The sequence below is a fragment of the Streptopelia decaocto genome (assembly GCF_964273445.1).
Source record: "Streptopelia decaocto genome assembly, chromosome: 1".
Lineage (NCBI taxonomy): Eukaryota > Metazoa > Chordata > Aves > Columbiformes > Columbidae > Streptopelia > Streptopelia decaocto.
Window position 1 is genome coordinate 49,481,067 of NC_138663.1, and position 16,779 is coordinate 49,497,845.

Sequence of the window (16,779 nt, forward strand, 5' to 3'; positions counted from 1 at the left end):
CCAATGTGCCTGAAATCTTACTGACTGTGGCCTGTGATCAAATGAACAGTGTAACTGAGAACACTCAAGTCTGCTGTGATGGTTATGGTTTGGTATCAGAGCCCTTCTTACTTAATAATAAACACCTTCCCTGGATAGTTGCTCTTTCCTAATCATTGTCTCTTGAATCCTTTTGCATTTCCTAATTCTCACTATGGATGCAAATCAAATTTTTTATCATCTCTAAGTTATTTTAGTATTGATATGCCTCCAATATACAGCAGTACTGACTATGGGATGTACCAACAGGTGGCTTGGGGCTTCCATTCTCATATTGATGCAGTTACAGAGGAAAGGCTCTCTGCAAGTGCTGGAGACTATTGGGCATTTTGAAGAAAATCGTGAAGGTAGTTCCAACAGGCAAGGTGGCTCTCCTCTTGCCAGTTTCCGCAATGAGGGAACATTAAAAAAAAAAAAAAAAAAAAAGTGTGTTTTGTTTTGTTCATTTGTTTGTTTTAATCAATGCGTGTGGTTTATAAGTTTATAACTGTGGGTAGTGTGACTAATTTTCTGACAGTTTAAGATAACATCATTCTTAAAAGTTTATTTTTTTATATTTCATTAATTCAAGCCTTCATTCAAAACTGCTTTCTATTACTGAGTAGTGAACAATGAGTTCAGTTTCAACACCACCACCGACTAGCATCCCATTCTCTGTAACACCAGTTTTTAGGTGTCCACTCATTACTGATACTGAGTATGTTTCATCACATGACAATGAATGCCGTATTATTATTGGTTGTATAAATAAAAATATATTAATTGTGTTTATAATTGTATTTTAAACTAATTCTTCTTTTCAACTAATTCTTTACATTAATGCTTCAAGAGTTTGGCTTCTTACTATAAAGTAAATTACAATAACTCTAGCATCACTTGAAGAAGTCTAGATTGTAATAAAAATTTCTAGTTCTGCCTATAACAGCTCACAGAAGTACTCACTAAGCATCAATATCATTATCAGAGTTCAGTCATTTTAAAAATTAAAGAATAGAAGAATTAACAATTTTTGTGTTGTATGCCCTCATCCATCTATGTTATGTGGCAAGTTGTTAAAGAATTTAGAAAACAGATATCGTAGATGATTGATGCTAATTCCAAAAATGTATTTTCTATGTCTTTTGCTTAGTATGAGACTTGCAGAAACTTTACAAAGCCAAGTGAGATAGAAATGAAAAGGGGCAGTTAGTGCTAGTGATACTGAAATTCATGGATATGTAAGTGGATATTCAGTGGGTATTTAGCATCATACTAAAATCTTCTGTCTGAAATAAGAATGGGTACTATAAGTAATGAAGACATAACCTCTATCTATAACATCTATAACCTCTATAATCTTTACCTATAACCTCTATAACTTCTATCTATATATTAATATATAAATATATCTAAATAACCTCTATCTAACCTCTGTATAAATAACCTCTGTCTATGTATTTTTATTATAAATAATGAAGAAATAACCACTATCTTTCTAAAGGTTTCTCTCCTGTGTATTCATATTACAATTTTATTTTCTACCTATTGCTCTAGAAACCATCCCCCTTAATCAAATGCTCACTCTCAACAATGCACCCATAAAGCAAAGACATCTTAGTCTAAAAATGTGCCAGATCTCTGCTTCATTCACATCTTTGTCGATACTACCATCCACTTAATTTTTCTTTCTCAAATCTTGCAGCACCACATACATATTGAAGATCAATTCAAAGTAGAATCACAGAGCAGAGGTCTCTGGGTATAGATGAGCAATTGCCTAAATACACAGTCTGTTGTCTGTTGGAGATGGGAAAGTAGAACAATTTAAGCTATGTTTTTGTACCCAACTCACAGGCATCTAGTGAGAAACAGACCCCAAACAGTATAGATGTCTGTCTATATAGCCCTACAATCAGGGCTATTACAGCAAGTTCCATATTTAGACTGGTCATTAGATGAAAGGGATGAAAATAAAAATCTTTGGACTCTTTAGTATTCTCACGAGCAATTTTTCTAAACTTTTGTATTTAGACAGTGAAGAAGGTTGCTGAGACAAGCAATAGTTTATTGAGGAAAGTTCTAGTTGATATTCGCTTGAGAGGAATAGTGCTTTAGTAGAGAGCAGTCATTTTTAGTATTGAGCTGCACATACTGTGTTTTAATGACCCTTCTTGGATTTTGATTGTACTAAGTGATCACAGCTGAATTTCAGGGGCTGGAAGACAAGATGGTGTTGCGAGTATTTGTAGTTTCTTTCTTAAAAGTAACCACAAAACCACTTGATGCTACATTTAGAATATCTAAAAAATTATTCATTATTGGTTTGGATATCTGTCCTGGAAAAGGGAAAATAGAAACAGAATGACAGACAAAGTCTTTATCACAAAGATTTTGAGCAAATGCTATCCAGTTCTGCAAATACTTTTATTCTTGAAGTACTGTAATCTGCAAGATAACCAGAACCACCAGACAACCCAGGGTCTAATTTACGAATGAGAAAGTAAACTTTTCCCATTGTTTACTGTGAAATCTCACTCTTGCATTGAAACTTACAGCATGAATGCAGCTGACAGTACTGCATAGTGAACCTGATCCAAGTATGAATGTTATTAAATCTGACATTAATTTTCATTCATGGTAATATCTATACTTTCATATTTTTACTTTTATAGCTGCATGCAGTTCTATAGGAAGTTGTATCCTTATATCCCCTGACAGGGAGGTAAGGTTCCTTTATGTATGTTGTCCAAAGAAACGAAGGAAAATGATCTGTATATTAGGGTTACACAATTTGTTGGCAAAGGTGACATTTTTGGAAGGAACATGAATTAAAGAGGATGTGTGCACGTGTGCCATTTGGATTTTGTGTCTGCCTATTTTGAATGAATTGATATTTGGGTTCTTTGATAATGGCTGGTTTTACAATACACCAGTCCAAACAGTGATAGATGGGAAAGGTTTATCTCGCAGCAGCAAAAGGATGCTGGGACAGGAATTAGCAGGGCTCATTTGGAGAGCTTTAAACTATACTCGAAGGGGGATGGGATTGTAGCTGGGCTTGCATCAGTGGGGCATCACTCTAGAGTTCATGAAGGCGGCGAGGCCTCCCATACCCCTGGGGTGAAATTGGTGTGCTCAGCTTGCTCTCCGAAATGCCTGTACACCAATGCGTGCACCATGGGGAATGAGCAGGAGGAGTTAGAAAGCTGTGTTAGGGCAGGAGATTATGACCTAGTGGCAATTACAGGGACATGGTGGGACAGCACACCTGACTGGAATGTGGTCATGGATGGCTATGTCCTTTTCAGGAGACAGACCAGCCAGGCATGGTGGTGGAGTTGCTCTCTACGTGAGAGAGCAACTACAATATTGAGTATAGTCCAGGCACGGATGAGGAGTGGGTTGAGAGTCTATGGATGAGAATTAAGGGGCAGGCTGGCAAGGGTGATACTATTGTGGGCATCTATTATAGGCCACCAGATCAGGGTGAGGAAGTTGATGAGGCCTTCTACAGACAGCTGAGAGCAGTCTCACAATCACAGGCCCTGGTTGTGGTGGGGGATTTTAACTTCCCTTATGTTTGTTGGAAGGACTACTCAACTGGCCAGCCAGCCACAGTCTAGGAGCTAAGGCCTCCTTAGACTTAAACCTGGTGAGAGGGGGTCAAGGACAACAGGAAGAGCTTTTTCCAATACGTGGCAGATAAAACTAACACCAGAGGCAATGTAGGCCCACTGATGAACGAGGTGGGTGCCCTGGTGACAGAAGATACAGAGAAGGCAGAGTTATTGAATGCCTTCTTTGTCTCTGTCTACTCTGCCAGAGGCTGTCCTGAGGAGCCCCGTACTGCTGAGGCCCCAGAGGAAGTCAGGACAATGGAGCAGTTTGCCTCGGTTAATGAGGACTGAGTTAGGGGGCAGTTAGGCAGTCTGGACATCCATAAATCCATGGCTCCAGATGGGATGCACCCACGGGTGCGGAGGGAGCTGGCTGAGGTCGTTGCTGGACCACTCTCCATCATCTTTGCCAAGTCTTGGGAAACGGAAGAGGTGCCTGAGGACTGGAGGAAAGCAAACGTCACTCCAGTCTTCAAAAAGGGCAAGAAAGAGGACCCTGGGAACTATAGACCAGTCAGCCTCACCTCCATCCCTGGGAAACTGATGGAACAACTTATCCTTGGTGCCATCTCAAGGCGTATCAAGGGTCATTAGGGGCAGTCAACATGACTTCACCAAGGGGAAGATGTGCTTGACCAACCTCATTGACTTTTATGAGGACATAACAAGATGGATGGATGATGGCAGAGTGGTGGACGTGGTCTACCTTGACTTGAGTAAGGCATTTGACACAATCTCCCACAGCATCCTTATAGCTAAACTGAGGGAGTGTGGTCTGGATGATCGGGTAGTGAGGTGTACTGTGAACTGGCTGAAGTGTAGAAGCCAGACAGTCATGGTCAGTGGGGCAGAGTCTAGTTGGAGGCCTGTATCTAGTGAAGTGTCTCAGGGGTCAGTACTGGGGCCTATATTATTCAATGTATTCATCAATGATTTGGATGAGGGAATAGAGTGTACTATCAGCAAGTTTGCTGATGACACGAAGCTGAGAGGAGTGGCTGACACACCAGAAGGCTGTGCTGCCATCCAGCGAGACCTGTACAGGCTGGAGAGCTGGGCAGAAATATAACAAGGGCAAGTGTAGAGTCTTGCATTTGGGTAGGAACAAACCCAGGTTCCAGTGTAAGTTGGGGAATGACCTATTGGAGAGCAGTGTAGGGGAAAGGGACCTGGGGGTCCTGGTAGACAACAGGATGACCATGAGCCAGCACTGTGCCCTTGTGGCCAGGAAGGCCAATGGTATCCTGGGGTGTATTAGAAGGGGGGTGGTTAGTAGGTCAAGAGAGATTCTCCTTCCCCTCTATTCTGCCCTGGTGAGACCACACCTGGAATATTGTGTCCAGTTCTGGGCCCCTCAGTTCAAGAAGGACAGGGAACTGCTGGAGAGGGTCCAGCGCAGGGCAACAAAGGTGATGATGGGAGTGGAGCATCTCCCTTATGAGGAAAGGCTGAGGGAGCTGGGTCTCTTTAGCTTGGAGAAAAGGAGACTGAGGGGTGACCTCATTAATGTTTATAGATATATATAAAGGGTGAGTGTCACGAGGATGGAGCCAGGCTCTTCTCGGTGACAACCAATGGTAGGACAAGGGGCAATGGGTTCAAACTGGAACACAAGATGTTCCACTAATATTTGAAAAGAAACTTCTTCTCAGTGAGGGTGACAGAGCACTGGAACAGCCTGCCCAGGGAGGTTGTGGAGTCTCCTACTTTGGAGACATTCAAAACCCACCTGGACGCCTTCCTGTGTAACCTCATCTAGGTGTTCCTGCTCCGGCAGGGGGATTGGACTAGATGATTTCTCGAGGTCCCTTCCAATCCCTAACATTCTGTGATTCTGTGATCCCGTAGCTGCTTGGTAGTAGAAATAAATGGGATTCTATATGCAGCTACTATTCATTGTTGAGAAGGTGTTCACATCTGAAATTACATTTTGCAATACTCTTTATGTCACCCTTACTTGTATTCATTTTCAGATAACTGAACTGAACACATAGGTTCTTTCCAAATAGTAGTAATTCTAATCCATAGTTCAAAGGTGTATTTGTTGTATGTTAAATATGTTCATGGCGCTCTCTAATTATTAACAGTCGCCTTCATCTATCTCCTTTACAAAACCAGTCAGCAACAGAAAAACAGAGTACAAGGAAAAAAGTGAAGGAATATTTTATAGTGAGCTATTAGAAAATACAAACGAAAAAAAGGGAGCTAAAAATTAAAATTTCCTACTTACTACACAACTGACCATTACATTTAACAAAAATTCTGGGCATATAAACCATAAATGCACTAAAAAAACCTAAGAAAAATAAGCAAATCCTCAGAGTGGAAGAGCTACTAAATCTGTTTTTTATTATAATTTCTTAGGTCCTTCTCAGATCTCCTAGGTATGTGCTGTACTCATGTAAACATATATATGTATAAGATCAGTTCATGATTAAGGACTGTGACTTACCTATACCTTGGAAATTATAAGTATTTATGTATATCACCCTGTTTCACTCAGGCTCTCTCCCTCACTTAAAGCCTTTTTCTAACCATGTTAGGATTGTAAAAAAAATGAGAGAATCGGGTTTGTCTTTTTCTCTCAGGTTAAGTTCCTTGGCAGACAAGAAGACGCCAAGGAGCCAGAGCTTGTCTCCATTAGTTAAATTAAGGATATTGATCATGACCTGAGCATAAATCTCTAACTTTTCCCTGGTGATAACTTCCAAGTAGAATTAATGTTCTTTGGGCCTAGCTCACAAGAGATGAATAACTTTTCTTTTTGGAAACTCTACCTTTTAAGTGAGTTGTTAGATATAATCCGTGGAGAACATACAGAGAGATACACTGCTTACCAACATGACTTAAAAGAATAGAATAGTCTTTATTACAAATGAAGTTTATAAAAGTAATATTCTCAAATTCCATGACTACACAGTAGTTGATGTATTTTTAAAACTGAAATGAATATTTCACAATATAGTCACAAACAATCGAAGAGTATTATCAATTAATTTTTGCTTCTCTTTTGATATGCTTTAAAAATTGCCTCATTATCAGTGCCCATGCCTGACCTTAATGTCCTAGCCACCTGAATGCATTATACTGTGCCAGCAGATCCATATGTTCATTTAAATGACACCTTCCTTTTCAGTCTGTTAAGTAGTACTAGACATTCAGTTCAGGTTTGTGATACTATATTTGCCAAAAGACATTTGCAAATTCTTTACAGATTTGACTGAAGGGCCAGTTGCCTATGTCCTTTCAGTGCTTGTTATTGGATCTGCTGGTGATCTTATTGCTCCAGTCTTGGAAGAATAGATTTAAATTCTTCATCAGAAAACACTAACTTCTAAAATCCTTTTTCTACACTTGAAATTATTCTTATTCTATGAGATCCTTCTACTTCACATATTTCAAGTTATGTAACTTATAATCTGTGAGGAAAACTTTTCTTATATTCTCCCTTGTTTGTTGTTATAGCTTTATCCTGCCATGATCTAGTTTTGCCATTTTCTATGTACGGGATCAAAATGGTCAATGGCTTAATCTTCCTTTATCCCCCTAAAATCTGAAACTTTACCCCCAAAGTACCTCTCCATCTTCAAGAAACCAGTTCCAGTTCTCCAAGGTCTTCTATCTGTTATCAATATACAGGTTTATATAATTCTAAATCGAAACAACATATGTGCAGAGCTTACACCAAATACCTAAAAACAGAAATAATAATATGCTACCCTCTTATTAAATAACATTCTAACTTGATGTTAACCCAGAATCCAGCAGGTTTCAAAGGGCCCATAACATTGGTTCCCGTAGTCAAATCTATCTATGTGTAACCAAGATCAGATTCTGGTTATGTCAGTGGCAATCTTGAGCACTTACAATTTATAACATTTGTTTACTGATGTATACATAGCACAAATGTTCTCACCACTAAGAGATCAGGAGGATTAGCTGTTGATAAGCTATATCAGTGTCAATTTCTGACTCCAGAGTCATATCGTTTGTTTGCAAAATCCTCTAGCCAGTTTATTGCAACTAATAAATAAGGAAGAATGTGGATGATGCTCCTTTTACAGCTAATAACTGAGTCAATCTTGCATGCTTTAATAAATAGCTCCAAATTTACTGCCTCTGACTGGAATTTTGGGTCAACATCATGTCTTTATTCTTCCAAAATGACTAGTCCAAGAAGGTAGATTGTGCTGCCTTTACATATAGGAAAAAATAAACAGTAAACAATTTAAAAAACCTATCCCAGAACAATATCGAGCAAACCTTCCCTCATCTTCAGTATTTGTCTCTTTAAGAAGTTAGTTCCTCATTTGTTGTTATTGGGTGCTGGGATACTACAAATGCTTGATTTCTGCATTTATACTGCTGTTATAGAGATGCTGAAAAGTCTTTTTGCCATATACCTGATTTTGTACATTCCTGCCTTTCTCTGTTTCAGATACACTGGTGAGGTTTTACACTCTATATTAGGTGAAGTATTAAATGCACAGTCTTATTAGATTAACAAATATTTGTGAGCACCACATAAACAACACGATACTACATTATGACAAAATTGAGAAAGCAGTACTTTGCAATTTGCTGACTGCTATGTTCCTTTCCCTTAGTTTGCATTATTTGTTTTCAAATGGGTTTCTCTGAGACTTCCAAAATAAGCAAGAAATTAAATACTCAGTATTTACCTACATTATTTTAATCTTTATATCACAAAACAATTATTACAATATAAATAATGTTTTGTGAATATAATCAACAAGCAATAAAACCTAATATAATAATGTCATATTTCTGCATGAACTTACTTAAAATACTATAAAACATAATCTGTTTTAAACAGTTATATTATTTTATCAGAACTCAGTTGCAATATGAAAATATGTGAACAATCTAACACATAGTTTTGTGTGTTGTGTCCTTGTGCACATTGCCATGTTTGATTGGGTAGTAGATCTTTAGAGGAATACAGTAGGCATTGATTTTCTAAGCTGCTCATTGGAGTGATGCTTAACTTTCATAGCTCTTGAACATAATATTTAGCAAGTAAATACTGAAACATGTATGTAAGATATGCACTGTTATCAATAAATAATTGGATTTTTTTTCCATTAGAAAACTGTCTTCTGACTTTTCATAAGAATCCATTTTAATGTCTTTTTACTTGTTTGAAGGCATTTATTGATAGATAAACAATTTTTTTTATATTCTGAGATTTTTGAAAGGGTTAAGTCAACTGTTTGCTTAGAAATGCAAACTATGAAAACTGGTTCCAAGTTTTGAGAATGTAATGAAATTGTGACTCTATAATCCCAGAAGAAAGTAAATGGAAAGAAATGTAAGCCTTCAGAGATCCATATTCAGTGAGATATAGAGGACATAGATCACCAAGCGTTCTCTTAATACTACTTTTCACTGGAAAACTGATTGTGACTGTTGATATGAAAAAACGCAAGTCTGTGAATTTCAAAAGCGAAGTAAGATACAATTTCTATGCTATTCAGTAACATACATTATTATTTTTTACTGTCATAACAAAACAGTTTCTGCCAAGGAGGAATTACCTTTTTTTTTCCATTCACATATTTTCAATATTACATCTGTATATATCCTCTGACTGGAAAAAAGTCACCTGAAAAGACATAAAGACTAATAGATATGGCACTGAAGTAGTGATGGTAAAGGGCACATAGGTATCAAGCACACAGCGGTGCAGGTTTAAACGTTTGTAATTGAAATAGTAGCATTTCTTGTAAGTTTCCTTTGCATTAGAAAGAGTTAAATAAATAAATACATCGTATCATACAATAGAATGAAATACAATATAATATATATTTGCAAAGTATTTTTTTCTCTCCTCTTTTCCTAGGTAATTCAGGAAATACATCTGCAGGGAAAGCTCACATCAACATAAGATGTGAACTCAGATGTAACAAAACCTAAACTAACTATTAGAGAATACATGAACAAGAGATTTCTGAAGTAATTTTTGTTTTCATAAGAATGAATTAAAATCAGGAAAAGATTAAATTCAAACTATAAGTAGGTTCTGGGTAGAATTATATGTTGGCATAGCTAAATCTCTTTGCATACCATACAGACTATATTCTCTTTCCCTGTGTAATGTAATGACTAGTGAATGAAGCTGTAGGTTTTTGAATCACTTTTTTCTTTCTATCATCTGAATTTTTCAGGGACATATGGAATTTAAAGTTAATTTTTATATATTCCACCTCAATGAAAGGGGAATCTACAACAGAGCTCAGTGAGAACAGGGTAAAAGTTCTTCAAATTCAATACTTTCAACAGCAGATTGTGTTTAACTTTATAAAACTGCATTATTTATTAACTTGAGGTGAGTAATTATTTTCTTAAAAAACTTTTGAATCTATTAAATATTTTCTTTTGTTTGTTTGTTTACTTATTTCTCAGACTACCTTGGAAATGTGGTACTGTCATGGAGAACAAGGGATCAAAATAGTTTCTCTAAGCCCTCCTGACATTAGGTTCTATGCATAAAAGATATAGGGGAATTCTAATAACATCATTCAAGAGAACTTTGATTCATGTATCCTGAAAATTTTAGTTGGCAACTTGAAAAAAAACTTAAAAAAAATCCAGTTTATTTCATTATTTTTATATTTATAAATATCTGAATGAGAAAGAGGATAAAAATTATTGCAGAAATCCAATCCAAATGTTTTATTTCTTTTTCTCTAACTGGCAATAACCATTTCAAGAACATTTAATATTATCTGTTAAACACAATAAAGATACAGAAATAATATAATGGTGTTTAAATAGAATTTTGACAAGTAGTTAAAATTCTGTTAAAATAACTTTTCCTGGTTTAGCATATTAATTTAATTCATGGTTCGTATTTGGTGGTCTGTTACACAAAAGGTTATTCCAATGATGTGTGAGGTATTGGAACTGTTTTTCCAGTAAGGATTAAAGACATTTTCACTAGGATTTTCAATTAATTGGGCATAATAAATTGGACCTAATTTTAATTTCAGTGGTGTGGTAATTTGTCAGCAAGTACTGTGAAAAAAACACAATAACAATGACAAAACAAAACCTTTGTATATTTTGTCTAATACCATTTTCACAATACAAAAGTTATTGTGCAGACTTTTACATATTTAAAATCAGAATTAGTCCACGAAGGTGTTGCTTCTATTTGTTTAACTGTGTATGGAGAATTTTGCCATAGTAACATTTTTAAATGACAGAAACTTCAAAGGCAGTATAAATAATTGATTCTGTAGTCACTTACATTCTAGTCCAAGAACCAGCTTAAATCTTACCCTTTTGCTCTCTTCTGCATTATATATCTCTGTAAAGATGGCTTATAGCTGGCAGACAAGTTGTATTATGTATGTAATCGCTGTTAACTCTAGTGAAATGGGAGAAATCCCAAATTAATTTAGAATTAAAATGAGAACTGGCAGTATATATCTAGGATAGATTTCTTCCATAACTTGTGTTCTATCTTAAAGTTTTAAAAACATTACAAAAATTTCCTAAATAAGGGAGAGATAAAGGATTTCCGTATTTATTAATTTGCTTGTTTGTGTATTTATTTGAACAGAATAGAATCATAGAATTGTTTTGGTTGGAAAAGACCTTTAAGATCATTGAGGCCAACCAGTAATCTAGCACTATCAAGTCCACCTCTAAAACATGTCCTTAAGAACCTCATCTGCCTTGCTTTTGAATACTTCGAGGGATGACTCAACCACATCCCTGGGCAGCCTGCCCAGCGATGATGGCTGCTACTGCTGCAGTTCACTTGATGTTGATGTTGTAATGAAAACATTGCTTCCAAAGTGTGTAATGAAGTTTAGTAAGAAAATGGTAAAAGTCAAATATGTCAAGATTTTTAAATTAACCTAGATAGAAATGTTGTGACAACTTACATGGAAAAATTCTTAGTTCTTTGAGAAATTAATGAATTGCCCAATGTCATATTCTAAGACTTTTCAAGTCTATAAACAGAGCTTTGTCAAATCACTTGTTGTAAGACTTTTTTCTCCGTTTCCCACAAATGCCTTAAGTGTTAGAACTCTAAACATCTGTAAGTTGTTTCACTGTAGATTTTTAATGTCATCCAAGAGAAAATGAGAAATTTGATGTCAGCTATTTAGCTTTGTCTATTTAATATTAGAAGTCTTACCTGATTTAAAATGTAATTCTGGTATAAAATTATGATCCACAATTAGGTAACTTATCTTCTGAGTCCGTTTCTTCTAGAGAATGGAAAAATTATCGTCCAAAAACATAGGCAAATAGCTAGTGGGAAAGTATTTCTTAGATATTTGTCACTGAGTAGCTGAACATATTTAGGATCATAAATGCAGAATGAAGGGTAAATGTAAGTTTTATGCCTTGAAACTCTTCAAAAATAAGGATGAAAAGTTAGAAATGAGGGTCAAAATATTTGATCTTTGTTACTGAGAGTTAATTTTCATTGCTGAATTTAGATAGTCAGAAAACTCATGTCTTTGATCAAAGTACATAAGAACTGTAGGTGGAAAGTATCTTCAGAGAAAAAGTAAGTCATTCTAGGCCTCCTCCACTGCTGCAAATTTTGGCAAATGTTTCCTGAACTTTAGTAATTGCACTTACTACAGCAGGGGTAGCTGTCCATTAATATCAATTTTAATCTGTGTACTTTTTTATATCACATGTTCGATAAGTGAATAACTTTTGAAATATGCCTGTTGCTCTACTTCCCACACACAAAGTCAGCTGCATATTTTTGCTCTAGCACAAAATTAAATTCAGGAGATTTCTGTATTTATTTATTGTTATGGTGACTTATCTCCTGTGAAAACTTATCTGTTGAATTAGTTTAAGAATACATTTAAGAGGCATCATCATACTACCTTTATTTGTTATTTTACTTTTTTTTTTTTTTTTTTTTTTAATTCAGAATTATAAAGCCACCTTGACCATGCTGTTGAAGTTGGGAGAAAATGCAGTAAAGCACTAAAATAAAAAGAAAATTTAAAAATAATTCATTGTTGGCCTTGTACTATTATGTGAACTGGTAGAAAAAAAAAAAAACAAAACAACAAAAACATTCCACTCTCACTCTTTATGAAGTAAAATCTCAACATTTCTAATATAAGTGAGGTGGCCAAATCAGAACTACTGTGGGTTAAGGTGTTTCTCAGATGTCTGATTTGTCTTTTTGATTTGTTTGAGCATCAATATATAGGGAAGCATACCGTGAAAAAAAGCCTAGCAAGACCTATTGAACATGGGATCCCTGGAAAGAGTTCATTGTGCTACTGACCAGTGATTCTTTATAAAATGTTGTGCAGAGTAGCATATCAATGGCATCTGTTATAAGAAGAGGAGCTCTCTGGGATGGACCATGAACATGTGTGAAAGGAATGTGGTTAAAAGATCCACTATTTGCAATAAGTTTGTGAAATGTTCAGTCAGTTGCAAAATGATCAACTGTCAAATGGGTTTAGGTAACTAGGGGACTAGCTGTTTTCACTCCTAATCAACAAAGATAATGTAGTATTACAGACTACCAGCTTCCAATGAACTGGGACTTCAGAATGACAGAACCACAGCAGAATAATACTCTTCTTTAGGTTTGGTTTGCTTCAGTTATGCTTACTTACTTTCAGTATTTTTAATTTGATTTCATAATAGTGTGATTTCCACACACACGTTCCTCTTCACTAGAATAACTAACTCTTGAGAATAAAGCTACATTCTGTGGTTTTAGGCACAGTATCCCTTTATATGAATGTTTGATATAGTTCCCATTTTCAAGAAAAAAGGTTCCATTTTGATTTCAAATTTATGAATACAGAAGAATGTTAATGTAAACATTAATATAACTTTAAATGTTAAATGTGAATAGGAGGGTTTTCTGCCTTCTCAGTTTATCTCCCTTTCCTTCCCCCAGTGCTTTCCATTACACATTTTTCACATTATTAAAGTAATTCTCAGATTTCTAATGTAGATAAATATCAAAGTTTCTTTTCCTATGCTGAAAACTTGCCAAATACACTATTTTCTGTATATGCTACACAGAATGTTGCATCCCATTTTAAGGAAGAAATGAGAAAAACTGAGAGCTGCAGACCCTTGAACTTAAACTACATTGATTCCCTTGACTGAGAAAATAATTTGTGTAGCTGTGTCCTGTCTTGGCTTCATCCGCCTGTAAAGTACAATGAACTCAATACTGGATTGACAGTGCATTTGATAAAGAAATGTGAACATTCATCCCTGTTCAAACAGATTTCCATATCTTCATTTTTTCATACTACTATTAACCTAAAATAACAAATACATGGTATGTGTATGAAGTAGTGAACAAATTTTGCATCAGAGGAATACACCATCACCACAGAACTGAAAATTTACCTGAGGCATAAATATGTTTTCCCCTTTGGCTTTGTTTTGTTTATAAGTGATTCAGCTGAGAGCATATAAAAGTCAGATGTATATTTTTATTTTACTATAAACAAAGTCAAATTATTTGCTTGAAGATGGACTAACAGAATTTATTCCCATTTTAGTTCTAGTTCTGGTAGATATTTTGCTCTCACCCTCCATCCAAAAAGTATATTTTTAAGGGTTTTTTGCACCGTCGGCTTCATAGGATGGTCCTTGCTGTTAACATGATTTAGAAATGCTGCTGTTCCCTTGCTTCCTTTGAAGTTAAAAAAGAAAACAAAGAAACAGATCCTAGTTCTGTAGCCATCAAAAGTGCAAACCTGTTGGCAGAGATTCAGTCCGATTTGATGAGCAGCCTCTTCAATTATTTAACCACTAATTAAAGCCCAGTTGCAGAACTTTCTTCTGCTCTTTTTTTTTCTCCTGTGTTTTATGTGATGCTGCAGCTGTTCAGGTTTGGACGCAGAATCTTAGAGAGAAGCAGTCCTTGTTAGATCATTACTTTACTTAGGCCCATATTAAAAATCATAGGTCTACTCTGTATATTCTCTACAAGCAATGGTTACAAAAATATTTTTACTCTGAATTTTGAACATTAGAGAGATGCAGAATATTTATGTCAAAATGTTAGCCTCATCAAACAGATCTGAATTTCCAGTGAGTATTTATGTTTTCCAAAGCATTCCTCCAATTTCTGGCTGAGAAGTAAAAACTGTGTAATGCAAATATGAAATACTTACATTTCAGGGAATAATAGTAGTCTTTCTGATTTAGCTTAACTTTTTTTAAAATTTCCAAAGCATTCTTTCTGTAGGAATGGTGATTCCTGCTAAAACTAAAATAAGGTATGAAATTTGTTATTCCTTAATTATTTTCTGTGCATTGATTAAACTAATTCTAGAATCAATTTTTGTCTTTTCCAACAGTGAACTATGCACAATGTAATTTAAGAATACTTTCAGCAAGAATTAGTAGAGCTGTCAGTTCAGTTACCATTGTTTTTTTAAATAGAATTGAGATTAATAGTCTAAAAGATGTGTAGAATATCATTTGTATCACAAGAGAGTTTTTCTGGTTGTTTTAAGAAGTGACAGACTTGGTTTCTGGATAAAATGTTTAGCAAGCTCCCAAGACACTCATAGTCAAAGCAATCCAGTCTCCATTCTTGTTGTGTTGCAAGTGGTCATTTCCCAGTGCTATCAACCAAGTGTCAGCAGTGACAGCTTTACAAACCATGAACTCCAGTGGAAAAGTGCAGTTACTCATCTAGCTTCATCACTGTACAGTTCAGAAAAGAGGGGTAAGTCCAGAATTTCCAGATTCTCCATCTTTATCTCAAAGTATTGACGGAAACCTTGGCTGTTTTTTCTTCATCTTGCTCTCCAAATATTTATTGTACTGCTCATTGCTTTACCAAGCATGTGCTGTGCTGTAACTGCTTGATACAAAGCATCCAGTAATCCTGGCTTAAGGTATTCCCACCTTTCTTTCAATTTCCTGCCACTGCCATTTGTCATTCCTGCCTCCATAACCTGCCACATTTTGTTGTCAACAGCTACTGGTGGAGTCACTTGGTGAGTGGGAGCAGCAAGCTGATTCAGGTTTTAAAATGAATAATTCCACCTCCTGTCAGCATTGCAAGAAGGGGATAGAATATTTTGAACTGATATTGCCACCAAACTCTTCATATTATAAAATCATCTCTTGACAGTAAAGAATCCAGGGTTTTTTTCCATTAAAAAACTGTATTTATTTGATCAAGGATGGTAGTGAGGAAAGCATGAAGAGGCATTTTATTATTATTGTTATTACTATTATCATTATTAGCAAAGAAGCTGATCAAAGTAAAAGCAGCACTCTTCTCATTGTACAAAAGTCAGTTTCAAACACCTTTGGCATTGCAAGTATGCCAGTAAAGAAAAAAGTCAGCTGAAAAGATGCAGAAACAAGGATTCACAGATACATTTCTGCATCACATAAACTAAAGCTGCTCCCTTCTACACATGGCATCTTTTGTTGAACTGGTACTGTAGTTTATGTAAATTGCTCAATTTGCAGCTAATTATTTGATTGCATACAAAGTGTGAATAATGGGAGGTAGTATAAGCACACAATGTGTTGATTTTCGCTGATAGGAACAGCAGCAGGCAACAATGGAAATCAGCGGTTTGCAAAAAACATATAGGAAAGTTGGAAATACATTTGTGAATATGATGTTATCTATACATTGTAGGATATATAAATCTTTGGTTTTGCTTGCTAATTCCATAATTAGTTGCACAAAACAGAAAATTCCAAGAAAACATCACTAGAGGTAATCCTTTTCAAATGGAAAACTAGATAAATTAAATATAGGCATTTCCATTTTTATGAATGTATCTCATTTAATCCATGACAAAAAAGCTCTAAGAAATTTCTGAGTATAGCAATAGCTGTATGATAAAGCAGCAAGCATTTACCCGAAAGACAAGATATCCACAGACAGCTCCGACAGCACTGTAAATACAAGAGGAATTTATCCACGTGTCACATTAGGTACTGATAATGCGAGCCTCTTCCCAGTATTGTATTTATATATTTCTCCAAACAGTTAGTTGAACTAATATCCAATTTTAAGATCTCAAGGTGTTTGTATGCTAAAATGAAAGAATTCTCATTAATATTCACAGAAAAAAAGTGAAGAATGGCACATTTTCTATAAATGGTGAGCTAATATTTA